The sequence below is a fragment of the Eublepharis macularius genome, chromosome 18, assembly GCF_028583425.1.
Source record: "Eublepharis macularius isolate TG4126 chromosome 18, MPM_Emac_v1.0, whole genome shotgun sequence".
NCBI lineage: Eukaryota > Metazoa > Chordata > Lepidosauria > Squamata > Eublepharidae > Eublepharis > Eublepharis macularius.
The window spans coordinates 2,297,052-2,312,829 of record NC_072807.1 but is presented as its reverse complement, the minus strand read 5'-3'; positions in this window follow the sequence as shown (position 1 = coordinate 2,312,829).

The window sequence follows — 15,778 nt, the reverse complement described above, 5'->3', positions numbered from 1 at the left end:
GACTCTCTTTCCCCCCTATATATTTAACTAGAAAAAGTGGGAGACTGGACAGGTTGCTGGCTGCCAATCTCCCTTTCTGACTAAAACCATTAAACCAGAATGGAATGAAAAAGAAAAAGGAGAAATCACAAGAGGATAAGCAGAAAGAAAAAAGTCTGACCTTCCACATGGAATACTGATCTGGAAAGACTTCAGTGTGCGCGCATGTGTGAGTGTGAGTGTGCAATGCACAACGCCTGCTGCCTCCCCATCGTTTAATGCTGGGTTAATAGTTTTAATCAGAGATGTCCCCAAAGCCAGAAGGCTTTCTGGGCAAGATGAAATCCCTCCTGGTGCACCTCGACCTCCTATCTTTGGCAGACTTCTTTAGTCACAGGGGTGGCCTTGGGGCTCCAGGGCACCTAAGCGAAGGGCAGCAGCAGCAGAAGGCCCCTGAATGAGCATGAACCAGCTCCACTGACCTCCTCAGTGCAGCTCTCCTTTATTAATTGCTTTTTCTTTCCCATTTTTATCCTAATCGGCCTAATATGAGCCTTTGTGGCAGCCAGGGGCTCAGAGGCTGAAGGAGACCCCCTCCCCACTCAAACCCAATGAGCACACCTGCATGGATGTTGCCAGGCCAGCCTTTCCTTGCATTGTGCATAAAAATGCACAGAAAAAGGTTGGTGATGGCAACACTGGCGCTGACGGCATTATGTCCTCTGCTGCTCCCCTCCCCGGTGGAAGGCAACCCTTTTGTGATTAGATCCCTATGAGCCACTCAGTGCCAATGGCTTTGCCCAGGAAACACTGGGGGGAAACTGCACACATGTGCACTGCACGCATACCCTTCCTGCCAACTGAGTTAACATAAGGGCTTCAGTCTCTCCCCTTTGGTTGCATGATGCGTGCAGGCAGACTGGCATTAAGGAACACAAGATCCTGCCAGATGGCCCACCACCACACAGCCTGGCCTGCCTGTGCGGCCTCTGCATGGTAAGAACAAAAACAAAACACACAAACTTTTTAGTGGGGGCACTTGTTGCAGCCCTTGTTTCCCAAATTTGTTCTGCTATTCCCGAAGTCCCTTTAACAAGCCAAACCAGCGATTTCTGTGTGTATTTTTGGTTCTTTTTGGCTCTTTTTTGTTGTTGTTGTTATGCACACTCCTAAACTTGGTTATGCATTCAGCTGCTTGGTTCAGTCTGCTCAGAACCACAGTGATATCCCAGCAGCCCAGCTGCGTCTGTAGCAGCCAACCAGTTGCCTCTTCCAAAAGAGGCCCAGAGTACAGATGCTCCGAATTTCAGTGAATATGTTTGGCAGTCAGACATGTCATGATCAGGTGTCAGGTCTGTTGGGTTCAGTGCTGAACAGCCACCCAAAACTGTGCTTGCTTGGCCAAGCCAAGCTTAGCAGCAATTGACATTGCTAAGGGCTGCTTAGATGAACCCCAAAGAGTAGGATTTTATGTTAAACTCAGCATTGATTTGTATGATTTTTGGCTGATTTATTTAAAACATTACCTGCCAATCAGAGCAGTGGCATAGCAAAGATGGGAGAAGCCGGTTTTAATTAGGCTGTGTGAGAATGCAACATAGACGAGACGCGGATTCTATTGCACTGCGCTGGTAGGATGGGATTTGGTGAAGCAACCTGCTGAACAGCCACAAGCGTCAACGGATAATCTGTTGAAAAACTGGCTCCCTGTTCATGACTGCTAAACAGGACATGAGCCAAACCGGCAGGTATTCGAGCACCCCTCGCCTCTAGTAGATCAGCTAACAGCACATGCAGACGGCACAAGGAGGGCAGACCAAAGTGGAGCTTGCGAGGGTGAAGGACTCAAAGGCTGAGCAGCAGATACAGCGGGGAAATGGGGGAAAAGAAATTACTATTATTATTATTAATGTCATTTATAGTCCACCTTTCTCACTGACACTCAAGGTGGATTACACAGTATGAGATTAGTACAGTCAATATCAAGGACATTCCCATAAACGATGCCATAGGGTAAATAAACACAATTTTACAAAGACATAGCATTAGCAAGAATCCAATACAGAGTGGAAGAAATGCTGAAACAGAACATAAGCAGTTCTAGGGCTGACATTAGACCACATGAAGCACAAGCAGCTCATAGGAGCACATATTTAAGACAACAGGTAGTACGTAAGGCAACCCAGTGGTGAAGTCTATGGTCCTTAACTCGTTAGCGAAGCATCTGAGGGCCCCTCCCTACAATACAACCCTGAGTGAAAACCCTTTTTGAATAATTCGGTTTTTCATCATTTGTGGTTTTACATCGTTTGCGGAAAGCCAGGAGAGTGGGGGGGGGTCTCCTGACCTCCTCAGGCAGGCCGTTCCACAGGTCAGAGGCCACCACAAGGGCCACCACAGAGAAAGCCCGTGTCTGGGCTGCTGTAGATTTCGCCCATGTGCAGGGTGGTGAAATCAAGTCAAGTCAAGAGAAGAAATCATCCATCATAGGTCTACTTGCAAACATAGTTTTCTTCAGCAAGAAGGAACTAACCAAATCAACATTTCCTCAGCTCTGGAACTGACTGTGTTTCGTCAATATTCCCTTTAATCAGATCTTGAAGGTGTGTTGACGGGAAAGAGGGCTCTTCCCTAACTGAAGGGTGGCATTCTGAAGTCTCACCCACCGGCTCTCCATCATCACACCCACGCCCTGAGACGAGGAAGTGTTTACCTTCCCTTTTCTGGAATCCCAGCATTTCCTCCCATCCACTCAGAAGAGAAAGACACATGGGAAGAACTCTGTCTTTGCTTTCATTCACAGGGGTACAGAAACATGGGATACTTGTGGGATTCCTCGATGGATTAAATTTGCCTTGCAAGTTCTAAGGGAAGGCAGTGTGAGGTAGTGGTTGGAATGAGATCAGAGCTCAAACGGCTACTGTGCTATGAAGCTCACTGTGTGACCTCGGGCCAGGCGTGTTTCTTCAACCCATCCTACCTCGCAGGATTGTTGTGAGGGTAAAAAGAGGAAGGAAGAATGTTGCATGCTGTTCTAAGCTTCTCAAAGGAAGGGTGGAATTAAAATGCACAGATAATTAGATTAATTATAGGCCAATTCACACCTCAAAGAGCACACAGTTTGGGTATGGGATCCCCACCCGGTGTCACAATCTGACATGAGTTGTGCATTCTCAGTTCCCCTGCATTGGGATCAGGAGTGTGACACACAGCTGTGAAAGCAGGCGCTCTCTCTACCTCACATGCGGGCCTTTCTGGTAGAGAACTTTTATGCTGAGCAAGCTGATGAGAAAGAAGAGCTCCATCCGGAGGCTCTGTTTTACTCAGAGTGCTGCTCTATCTTTAGAACTGACAACTCTGACGTTTTTCTCTTTCAATGCTGACTCCAGAGAGTGGCATCTTGTTTACCACCTCCAAGACAAAAGTTGAAAAGAGCAAGAGTCCAGGAGCACCTATAAGACTAACAACATTTGTGGTAGGGTAGGAGCTTTCGTGAGTCACATCTCTGGTGTCCGGTATCTGAAGAAGTGAGCTGTGAGTCATGAAAGCTCCTTCCCTACCACAAATGTTGTTAGTCTTTTAGGTGCTCCTGGACTCTTGCTCTTTTCCACTGCTACAGACAGACTAACACGGCCACCCATCTTGATCTAAGACAAAAGTTGATTAGCACAACAACGGCTGACAAGGACTGGTGTGCAAAGAACCTGGGGTGGGGCTGCAGGTGCCGTCGCCTCAGGTGCCAATCTGCTCCAGACATGGAGAGGTGCCAAGCCATCCTTCCGGTGGCACCGTGGGATTGGCTGCAGTCAAGCAGCAGCCCCGGGTGTCACACAGCAGCACCACTGCACTTGGTGGCGGGCAGCCAGAGCCTTCTCCTGTGACTGGGAAGTGGTGCATGTGGCAGCAGGCAGCAGCTCCGGGTGCTGCACTGAGCAACCGCTGCACCCTGGAGGCTGGAAGTGGCGGCCTTCCCTCCCCATCACTGGAAGCAGTGCGTGCACCAGAGCACACCAGCAGCCAGGGCGTCCACCACCCCCTGCCCGTGCCCCCTGGTGGAAGGAGGACAAGCAGGCTGCTGCTGGCTGTGCATCTGCCCAGCCTCACTTGCAGTGGTGTTACACCTGCCTCGATCTGCGCCCTCGTGCCCGGCGTGCATCTTGCCACTCTTGATGTGAAGGAGAGTCAAAGCCCATTTTAGTCCATTCTAGCTTTTGTCACAAGAAATGTGCTCTCTTTGAAGGGCCCCTTCGCCTGCTTCCGCACAGCCAGGAGCGTCTGTGTTGTTTGCAGCAGTGGTGCAAAAAACTGGGCCATTGCATTGCCAACGGAGATCCCGCATGGAAGTTCTCTGGGCGGTTTCCCACCATCAGCCCTCTGCAGCCACCATTTTCCTCACCCTGCCTCTAGAGGGCGTTTTAGGAATTGCTGCCTGCTTAGTGTTTTCGTGTCATGATCCATTTAAAAAAAAAAAAGATGCACAGTGGGGGAAATGGCAGCTAAAGGGGGCTGACAGCAGGAAAATAGCAGGCCGGGCTTTTGAGAACGGAAACCTTTCTGTCCAGACTGTGCAATAACAAGCTTGGACAGGGTTCATTCTAAAAGATCACAGGTTTTGGGACAAAATACAGAGAATGGGGAAAAGCTGACAAGAAGATGTTTAGAGGAGAATGTCGTGTGGATGCTTCAAAAAAGTCCTCCTGTTTGGAAGCAACGGAAGAGAAATACTTCCATATGGAAGCAACCTTTGTGTACAGTTCGAAACCAAATTACTGCACTGATCTCGGACTCAAGTAACTTAGCCTAGGATTGTGCTGTTTGTTGTTTGCGCTGCAACAGAATGCCTCAATCCTTAAATTACTGAAATAATGACCACGGAGACAGAGCAGGTCCTAACCCTATCCCTCTAGGTACAGATCACAAAGACTAGATCTCTTGGTGCAATATACTTAAGAACGCAACTTCTAGCTGTGGCTCTACTCTGAGGCAGCTGGTAGCAGCTAGATGGATCTGGGAGAGCAAGGTCTGAATCCTCCCTCTGCCAGGGAAACCCGCTGGGTGACCTTGGGCCATTCATACATGCCCCACCTAGTCTACCTCTTAGGGTACTAGTGAGGAGCAGGGCTTTTTTTCAGCGGGAACGCAGTGGAACGGAGTTCCGGCACCTCTTGAAAATGGTCACATGGCTGGTGGTCCCGCCCCCTGATCTCCAGACAGAGGGGAGTTGAGATTGCCCTCCGCGCCAAGTGGCAATTTAAACTTTTAAAAACTCCCCCCTTGTTTCAACTGACCCAAAGTGGCATCATTGTGCGGTCCTGGGAGCGTGTGCACACTTTACCTACAGTGGAGAACCTTTCCCACTACCTACTTTATTGTCCATTATATAGTGTGCCCAGAGCTAAATTTTTGGCCAGAATCCTACCAGTGACAAACACATACTCTGAAATCGAGAAGATTGTGTTTTTGTTATCTGACCCTGATAATCATGTGTCCTATAGAGTCCCTCTGTTCGCACTCGCAGCCAAAAAGGTAAGATCTAAGGTGGTACGGAATGAGGCTGCTTCGTGATCCCTGGGATAGTTTGGCATACTGTATTGTTTTAATTAATTTTAGTAACTTATATAAACTATGATAAGGGACTTAATTGTTTATTAGTCAACGTTGGGTGAACTGTGACGGCCTGTGGCTATAGACAATAAACTCTTTTGGCTTTGACTTTGCGTGCGTGCAAGTGGTACCAGGGGCACCGCCTCTCGCCAGGAGTTGCCCCCTGTGCTGGCAAGGCAACCCACTGAGTTCCACCACCTCTTTTCCCAGAAAAAAAGCCCTGGTAGTGAGGATAAATGGAGGAGAGGGAAATGATGCAAGCTGCTTTGGATCCCCATTGCTGAGAAAGGCAGAACTCAAAACAGATACATTCAGGCAGGCAGATCCGACCCACAAGGTGCACCAGCTGTCACGGGCTTCTCTTGTGCGAGGCCCATAGAAATTCATGGGAGCTGAACAAGAGCATTGGAGCAGATGTGTTATGTTGTGCTTTTCTTACATCAAGAAACATTTTTGCAACGGAAAATAGTCACGTGACCTGGTTGTGTGTAAACTTGATTACAGACAGTTTAACCTTGTGAAAGGAATCCAGTAGCACAAATCCTCCAAAGAGAGATCAAGATTGTAGGCTCTAGTCCCCCAGAGCTTATGCCAGAGGGGGGTGGGGGGGATATGATGAGTCTTTAAGGTGCCTCCAGACTCCAGTTTTGATTTTGCCCTAACAGACTAACACGGCCAGCCCTGGGGGATGAGTATTACTAAGGAAAGAAGAATCTTTCTTTGAAACAGAGAGTTATTCTCTGTCCTGTGAAATCTGAAATCTGCCGCCAATTACAGAAGCATATCTTTGATGAGATGATGTCATAAAGCGATGTTTTAGATTATACAATTTTCATAAATCATTCCTGCTATTGTGGCAGGGTTGCCAACCTCCAGGTGGGACCTGGAGATCTCCAGCAAGTGTGGTGTAGTGGCTAATTTATTGGACTACAACCTGGAAGAACTAGGTTCAAATCCCTGTTCCGCCAAGGAAACGTTCTGTGTGATCTTCTGCCAGTCACAAACTCTCAGCCTGACTTATTTCACAGGGTTGTTGTAGGGATAAAATGGAGGAGAGGAGAATTATGTAAGCCACCTAGGTCCTCCGCTGGAGAGAAAGGTGGAGCAGACACAAACAAACAAAGAAACCACTGACACCCAGGCGATGGAGATCAGTTCCCTGGAGAAAATGGCTGCTCTGGAGGGTGGACTCTGTGGCGTTACACCCTACTGAGTTCTCTTCCCTCCCCAGCCCTGCCCAGGCTCCACCTCCCAATCTCCAGGAATTTCCCAGTCCGGAGTTGGCCACTGTATCTTGCAATCCCCTAAAGACTAACAGATTTCTTGTTGCGCGTATAAGGATTTACAAGCTCCTGCCCATTTCTTTGTGTTTCTTGTTTCCAGTTACTTTTTTCTTCGTGGTGTATTTTTCTTACTTAGACCATTGGGACAGGGAGGGGATGTGCCAGCAATTCAAGGCCCAAACCATGAGTGATTCCGCACACGTTGGATAATGCACTTCCAATCCTCTTTATAGATCATTTGGAATGGATTTTTTTGTGCGCGTAACAAAAAATCCACTTTAAACGATTGATAATGTGCATTGAAAGTGCATTATCCAATGTGTGCGGAATCAGCCCATGTTTGATGCATGAGGTTCTCACCTGACGTTTTTTCTATACAAAAAGGCTGCATCAGAAATCCAGAGAACTGGCCAAGCCCACCCACCACCTCTTAAAACCCCTTTATTCCCTGCATGCGCTTTAGTGGATTAGAGCCCCAAACGATTGGGGTGTTTTTTTTTTTACCTCTTTGGAAAATTTGTGTTATTGGATTCGTTCCCCAAAGTCAAAATGTCTGTAATCCAATTAACACACACAGCCCCGTCATGTGACCATTTCTTTTGTAAAGACAAATCTTGACCTAAGAAAAGCACTAAGGCACATCTGCCAGTGTGATGCCCTGTACAGCCCCCATGCGTTTCAGTGGGGCTTGCACAAGAGAACCCTCCGGTGGGGTGTGTACCCCTGTGGTCAGATGATCCAGGGGCGTAAATTAAAAAGGCCCTGCCTCTGAAGCGAATCTTGCACTGCAAATTAACGTAGCATACCAATCTGGCCAGATCCGATATCTGACTAAGGAAGCCTGACTCTCAAAAACTGGTACCCTGGAAGCTCTTTGTTGGTCTCGAAGGCGCCGCTGGATTCAGGCCTTGCTCGTCTACGGCAGACCGGCACTTCCACCCGCCCGCAACCCTATGGAGGGAGCTGGTCCAGGCACCGGGTGCAAGTGATAGAAGGCGCTTCTAGCAACGCTACTGACCTGGCTGGGGCCAGAAGCACCTCCAAGCGCTGAATGCTTCCTGCCCACCAAGGAGCTGCTCCATCCAACGCCCCAGAACGCCCTCCAGATGACCCGCCTTTCCCATCAGCATCACCTCCCCCTGGATGCAGCTCCGCTTATTCCCCCTCGGCCATTTGGTTGCAGGACCATTTGGATGCAGAAACTGCATCTTCTGGAAGGCCAGTTCATGAAATCACCAGCAACCTGCGACTTCCAACCATCATTCTAATTTCGTCCAAACAATTCAAGACGTTTGAGGAACTGATCTGTTTCGAGGTGAAGCAATCCAGAGCAAAGAAGCATCGGTGGGCGGAAAGGGTTCTGAACATTTCCCCCACCTGCCATGTTCTGTATTTTCATGCTGCAGAGGGGGGAAGCCATGGGGGTGGGGGGGACATTATTTGGAAGGCATCAGTAGCAGGCAGGGAAGGGCAGATTCCTCCACCACGCCACCTGCTTGTCCACCATGGATCATCTGGTTCAAAATGGGCTGTCATGCACTGAGATAGCCCAGGTGAGCCTGATCCTGTCAGATCTCAGAAGCGAAGCAGGGTCTGCCTTGGTTAGTAATTGGATGGGAGACCTCCAACCAAGACCAGGGTTGCAGAGGCAGGCAATGGCAAACCACCTCTGTAACAGCCTCTTGCCCTGAAAGTCCCCCCCCAGGGGTCGCCATGAGTCAGCTATGACTTGAGGGCACTCTCCACCACCACAGAATAACATATATTTTTTGTTCTTCAAAGTGCAGCTATATTATCTGGAAATTTTCAAACACCATGACAAACAGTGCCATTCTCAGCAAAGAAGGGGTAAAGGGATAAACGGGCTACTCATTAAATTTGCTGATGATACCAAATTGGGAGGAATGGCAAACATCCAAGATGATAGAGTTAAAATTAAACTAGACCTGAATACTCTGGAGAAGTGGGTGGTTGTGAATAGGATGCAATTCAAAATAGGCAAGTGCACAGTATTACATCTGGGCCACAAAAATGGGAAGCACAAATACAGGATGGGGGATACACTTCTGGGTAGTAGTGTATGTGAAAGAGATCTTGGGGTAAGAGTGGACTGTAAAGTAAATATGAGCAGTCAGTGTGATGCGGTGGCAAAAAAAGGCTAATTCAGTCTTGGGTTGTATCAAAGGGGCCATAGCGTCGAAATCGCAGGAGGTCACAGCCCCTCTCTATACTGCCTTGGTCAGGCCACACCTGGAGTATTGTGTGCAGTTCTGGAGGCCTCACTTCAAAAAGGATGTGGACAAAATGGAGAGGGTGCAGAAGAGAGCGATGAGGATGATCAGGAGTCCGGAGACTGAGCCCTACGAGGAAAGCAAGGGGCTAAAACTACATGCACAAAGGTACCGGCTGGATATTAGGAAAAACTTTTTCATGGTCAGAGTAGTTCAAAGGTGGAATCAGCTGCCTAGGGAGGTGGTGAGCTCCCCCTCACTGGCAGTTTTCAAGAGGAGGCTGGATGAATACTTGTCAGGGATGCTTTAGGCTGATCCTGCACTGGGCAGGGGGGTTGGACTAGATGGTCTGTATGGCCCCTTCCAACTCTGTGATTCTGTGAAACAGCCTTCTGAAGTTGAGGGCAAGCCCGTGGACTTCAATATATGTCCCTCTGCTGAGGCTGACACTGTAAATCTCCCAATTAATTAATCCCAATTGCTGGAAAATCACATCCAGGTTGTTCTGGGACCTGCGCTGACAGCGTCCGTTTCTGGCTACCAGGCGCCTGGGTGGGGACTTATCCAACACGTCTTGTGGTGACCTTCATTTTCCACAGTGAGCCAACAGGGAGTCATTCCCTTTCTGAGCAGCTGACGCCGTAAAATCAATACTCAAACTGCTGAAACTCTCGGGGCAGCAAGTTCATCCAGTCAGTGTGGAGAGCTCTACTCCTACTCTAGAGTTTCCTTTGTAAAGGCATGAACAACACCAATCAATTTTTCAGGTGATATTGCCTAGTTATACCCTGTTATGGGTTTCTGGAGTCTTATACAGCTAACACATGAGACAGCAAACACCACTTGGAGCAAAACGCCATTCCTGGGTGTGTGGGGAGGGGCAAGGGTGGTTCCGCCAGGAGGCATGACCAGATGGCTTTCTTGGGAAAGGGCTTTAGCTGCCATTAAGAGTGGCAGTTTGTCAGTTCGCACATAATAGAGAACACATGTTCCTTGTCTTGTGACAGTCAGGTGTGTGAGCTGCTGGTTTTTCTCAGTTCCTGTGTGTGGGGTACCCCACTATCCCATGCAAAGAGGAGGGGCTTCCCCCTCCCCCCGTACCATTGCCCTGACCTCAGAGGGTCCCAAGGGGGTGTGCTGCTTGGCCCACTGAGGAAGCCCAGATGTATACTAGGGAACATGTAGCAACCCCAGAACTGTTGGGAAAATGGCGGAGGGAGGCTGAAGCCCCCTCACAGGCAGCGTGGACTAAATCTGAATTAGGCACCCCGTGTGGGGTAACTGAGGAGAATCTGCAATTCACTTCTAACTATTATATAAGATGGAACCCCCGACCCAACCTATGTACTTCGTAATGTGTAAACAGAGAGACGTGGAGCACCATCCACGGGGCAGTTCTCATGGGATTGACAGATCTCAGAGCATGACTGGACAGTTCAGTGCTTCAGCCTCCTCAGGGTCAGCAGGTGAAGGAGTCACACGCACGGGTCAGGGGTCAACACTGGCTCTGGCTCTGGCTGAATACGTGAAGCTGCTTTCTGCTGAGCCTGACCTTGGGCTGGCAAGGTCAACACCGTCTACTCTGGATGGCAGCAACTTTCAGGGTCTCACATCTTTCACGGCACCTGCAACCTGATCCTTTTTGAAACTGGAGACATTGGGGATGGACTCTGGGACCTTTCGCATGCAAAACCAGTGCTCTGGCCTGGAATGATGGTCCCTCTCATTTTAACCAGATTAGCCAAAAGAATTTTCTGGGCAAATGTGCTGGAAGAGGTATTGTTTGGATTTCCCACTGGGGATCCAAAATGTAATAAGGTGGAATATAAGAGATAAAAGAAATAGATAATAGATATCAACAAGCAAAATGATAACTGGCTCATGTTTGTATATATGTGTTGGAAAACAATAAAAAATATATATATTTTAAAAACCAACATCTCGTGGGCCTGCCCTGTTCAGACGATGTTTCGTTTTCCTTCGGGGAGTGGGGAGCAGCCTCTCTCCCACCTATACTGTTCAACCTCCCAAAGTCATCACAACAAATAAACATGCCCCTATTCTTGGTACATTTACAAAGATCAATCCAGACATCGTGCCTGCCTGCACATGTAGCGGTTTCTAGCAGTGGAAAATTCCTTTGCTCATAACAATACTGTCTGTGGTATTACTTGGAGCTTCCTGAAAACAGAATGTTTTGTTGAAAATTTGCTTTTGTACAAGCAGAAAAATAATGTCCCTGAAGATGGTGGAGTTTTCTATGGTGCACAAGTTTGATGGAGAATTCTTTTGATCTCCTTTTCCAGGGGGAAGTCCCACTGGATATTGCATGAAGCAGTGCAAAACGCAAGCAAACATTCCAGTCGGAAGCAGGCAGAACAAAGTCCACTCACCAGGCACAGAGAACAGACCAGTGGCTACTCACGGAGGCACAGTACAAAGTCCAACAATGCACAACTCTCACAGGCGCTGGAGTTACTATGGTTGGCTCCACCAGTGATTCTTTGCGATGGAGAATGTCAGTGCACTGCAGAAGGCAGGGGGAGGGAATCGGTTCATTGCCTGTCAGCAGCGGTCCTTGACTGGCATTCCTTGGTCCAAGCAAGCCCCGTGGCAGCATAGCTACAGGGGCTTGGCTCAGGCAGTGGCACGTTGTGAGTACCTTGCTTAGGGTTATTGTTGGTATATGACGCCTGAAAAATTGGCTAGAATGTATAAGGGTGCTTCAAATGTATGTTGGAAATATGCTAAGCAAGAAGGGACATTTTTTTCATATGTGGTAGACATGTAAGAAAGCAAAGAGTTTCTGGTTGCAGATACAATCATCGGTTCAGAAGATTTTGAAGATTAAAATCCAGTTGAAACCAGAGACTTTTCTGTTGGGAATAATGGACAGCCAGTTGGAAAAAGGCTTTGGAACTTTGTTTTTATACTTAATTACGGCAGCAAGAGTACTTTATGCACAAAAGTGGAAAACTCCAACATTGCCTACAGTGGAGGAATGGTTGACAAAAGTTTTGGAGTTTGCGTCAATGGCAAAACTTAGTTCATTGATTAGAGAAAGGACATTAGTTAACTTTTTGACTGAATGGAAACCATTTATAGACTTTTTACATGAAATGGATAACAAGGATTTGATGACGACTGGATTTATGGATTAAGAAACATGAACAATAGAAAAAAGAGGGCTCTTATGATTAACTTAGAATAAATGAGACTCTAGAAATGATACATATTTGTTGCGGAGATAATCAGAACTCAACCTGTAGTGTAAGTTTAGGGTCTTTTTAATTTTTTTTAAAAAAATATTTTTTAAAATATATATATTTATATATTTTTAAAAATATTTTGGGATAAATACTTGTGAGTGTCCTGGGGGAACTACTCTACTGCAGGGTGCATTGAGCTCCCCAGGGGAAGAGTGGAATATAAGGGAAGTTTGTTTGTTTGTTTTAGTCCCCCTCTCTCACTGAGATTCAAGGCAGAGTGTGAGTTAGTAAATTTCAAGGACATTTCAATAAACAATGTAGTAGGATCTATAAATGAAAATTTGCAAAGATTTAAAAGCTAGCAGAAATCCCATACAGAGTTGAAAAAATGCTGAAATAGAGCATTAGCAATTCTAAGACTGACAGATTAAACAATATAGAACTACTCAGTAGGATCATACTTATTGCAACAGATAGTACATAGTAGTACGTAGTAGCAAAGTCTATGGCCCCTATCTCTTAATGATGCATCTCTTTGAGAGCACCTTACAATACAGCCCTCCTATCTGAGTAGAAAGCCCTCTTGAATAATTCAGTTTTGCGTCATTTGTGGAAAGCCAGGGGAGTGGGAGCTTTCCTGACCTTTTCAGGTAGGCTGTTCCATATGGTGGGGGCCGCCACAGAGAAGGCCCATGTCTGAGCAGCTGTAGATTTTGCCAGAAGGCCTTGTTCAGATGAGCGGAGGTACTGTGGCATCAACAGACTCAGATTAAACACGCCGGCTGCAAGGATTGACTCTAACAAAACCCACCACAGCCTGTCAAGCAGACATCTACTTGAATCTGCACAAGTTTCTGGGGAAAGACCTGTTCCAAGCCCTCCAGAGAAGGAGGGGCTCTGTTCACAAATGTGGTCAAGAGGGCTTGTGGAGGGCTTGGGATATGCCATTTGGACATGGATGTACTTGATCAGCTGTGAAAGAAAGGCATTCTGTACATGCTCAGATATACTGTTTCCTTGCACACTTCACATCAGCATTTTTAGGAAAACAGTGACTGAAGGTGAGAGTGTAGTCCTTCCTGGCCATACAACTGTTTTCTATTTCGCTCTAGAAAGGTCTACTCTGGTTGGCAGCAGCTCTTTCACTTCGCCTCATCCTTTTAACTGGAGATGCCAGGAAGGGAGTGGGGACTTCCTACATGCAACGCAGGTGATCAGCCACTGAACCACAGACACACACACACCTTACATCATTAAAGGAGGACAGAGGGAGAACCTGGAGGGGGGTTGCTAGGAAACATTCAACCAATGACAAACTGACATGCACTCTGAGGTGGAATGTCTGAATCTGCTGTGAATACAGTCAGTGTGGTGTAGTAGTTAGCATGCTGGACTAGGATCTGAGAGTTACGGGTTCGAATCTTCACTCTATCATGGAAGCTGGCTGGGTGCCCTTGGGCCAGTCACACACCCCCAGCCCAACCTACCTCACAAGGTTGTTGTGAGGATAAAAAGGAGTTGAGGTGAGTGATGCAAGACACTTGGAGTGCATTCCTAATGGGGGAAAGGTATGGTATAAATGAAGTAAACAAAATAAAATAAATTGATGGCTTGACATGTTTCTGGCCACATCAGAACCATGTACTCTGTGTCTCTGTATTTTAAGTGGGAAAGAAGGAATACATTCTTCAATACTGACTCATCACATGGGTATTACATAGCCAGGGGTCTGTAGCTGAACGTTGGTGTACGCTGTGACTGAAATGAGATTTTCATATAGGTCCAAATCCACATGGGCCCAGATGTTTATTGCATTGTTTTCTTGGTTTCTTTGAGATTTCTGTAGCCCACAGACTGAAAAAAAAAGCACCTTCCCACCTCCCTAGAGGAGCAAAGCCAGGAGATTGCGCAAGCACGTTGCAGCCACCAGATGGAGCCAAAACGCCTCTTATGAGGCAAACCTGAGCCCACCGCTCCCTACAATCGTAGCAGAAAATGGAAAAATGACAAGAATCTGAATAGATTAATCATCTCAGAATCACTCATGGGATATCTCAGGCAAGAGAAACTAGCATTTTTAGATGAGGGGCAGGTTCGTAACAATTTAACTGGTTAAAATTAACAATGGTAACTAGTGTAGCAAAGCTACAGTATTTGTATTTTATTTATACTCTGGTTTTCTTTCCATTGGGGAACCAAAGCAGTTTGCAACCTTCGTTGCAACAGTGAAATAGCCCCACTGAAACTTGTAAGCCATCTTCATACTTCTCTTGTGAATTTTACAGAATTGCCTCTTACGCTGTACTTCCTGCATTTCAAGGCCTGTTGACCCCACTGTTTATTTTTCTTCATAACATTATAAAAATGCTGGCCTAGTAAGGACCCTATTAAATTGTATCTGAAGAAGTGGACTTCAGTCCATAAAGGCTTCTGCTGGGAAAAAATGTGTTCAGTCTGCATTATTCAGGTGCTGCGAGATTCCTGAATATTTTGGCTGCCACAGACTAAGAGAGCTACCCTCCTGGAATGGTGCGATCAAGTTCATGGTACAGAATCCGGATTACCACCAGGGGTCATTTCATAGAAAAAGAGCTGGAGGAACTCATTAGCATATGCCACGCCCCTTGACAGCACCAGAAGTGTCATTAGCATAACTGATTTGCATATGCCACACCCCTTGACATCACCTATTCTGGCTGTTTTGGACCCAATCCTGGCCATTCAGGGCTGAAATTGGGCGCAAAATGGCAAAAAGGGGCCCAAAATGGTCAGGATCAGGCCGCTGCTGAGCGGGAGAGTGATCCACCACCCGTCAGAGGCCCGATCCGGGCCGTTTCGGCCCCAATCCAGGCTGAACCGGGCCCAAAATGGCCGAGTCAGGTGGGTGGGGCCACCTTACATGTGACCTCTTTGGGGGACTGCCGGAACTCCGTTCCAGCACGTTCCCCCTCAAAATGGGCGCTGATTACCACTATTCCTACTCTAGGCAGAAGGCTAGTATCCCAGCATCCAATTCTCCAGGAAGAAGAGGACTTCTTCCCAGGGCATGTGAGGATAAGCTACAGGAAATACAAGGAAAGTAGGGTGCAAAATAGAAAATGCAATTTTATAATGTAGCTAGAAATATAAATGCAGTTCAGCTGCCCATTGAAATTACATTGCAGAGGACCAAACTGGGTGGCTCTCCACAAACTGCATCCATTCAGAACACACATCGGCTCTATTTCAGGGATCTACAATGTGGTGCCCATGGGCAAAATGGTGCCAACACCTTTTCCAGTGTCTGCCAAGAGTTTTTAGAAAGTAGATGGGGCCAGGCGGGGCTTCTGTTCGGCCACTGGAGGATTGATAAGGCTGTGCAGATTTTTAAAAATATTGCTTTGGCAGAAACTACTTCGGCAGCACAAGGATCTTCACTGTGTGACTGAAGGTCAGCTGTAGCAGCCATTTTGTGTCTGGCTCCGCCTCCCGC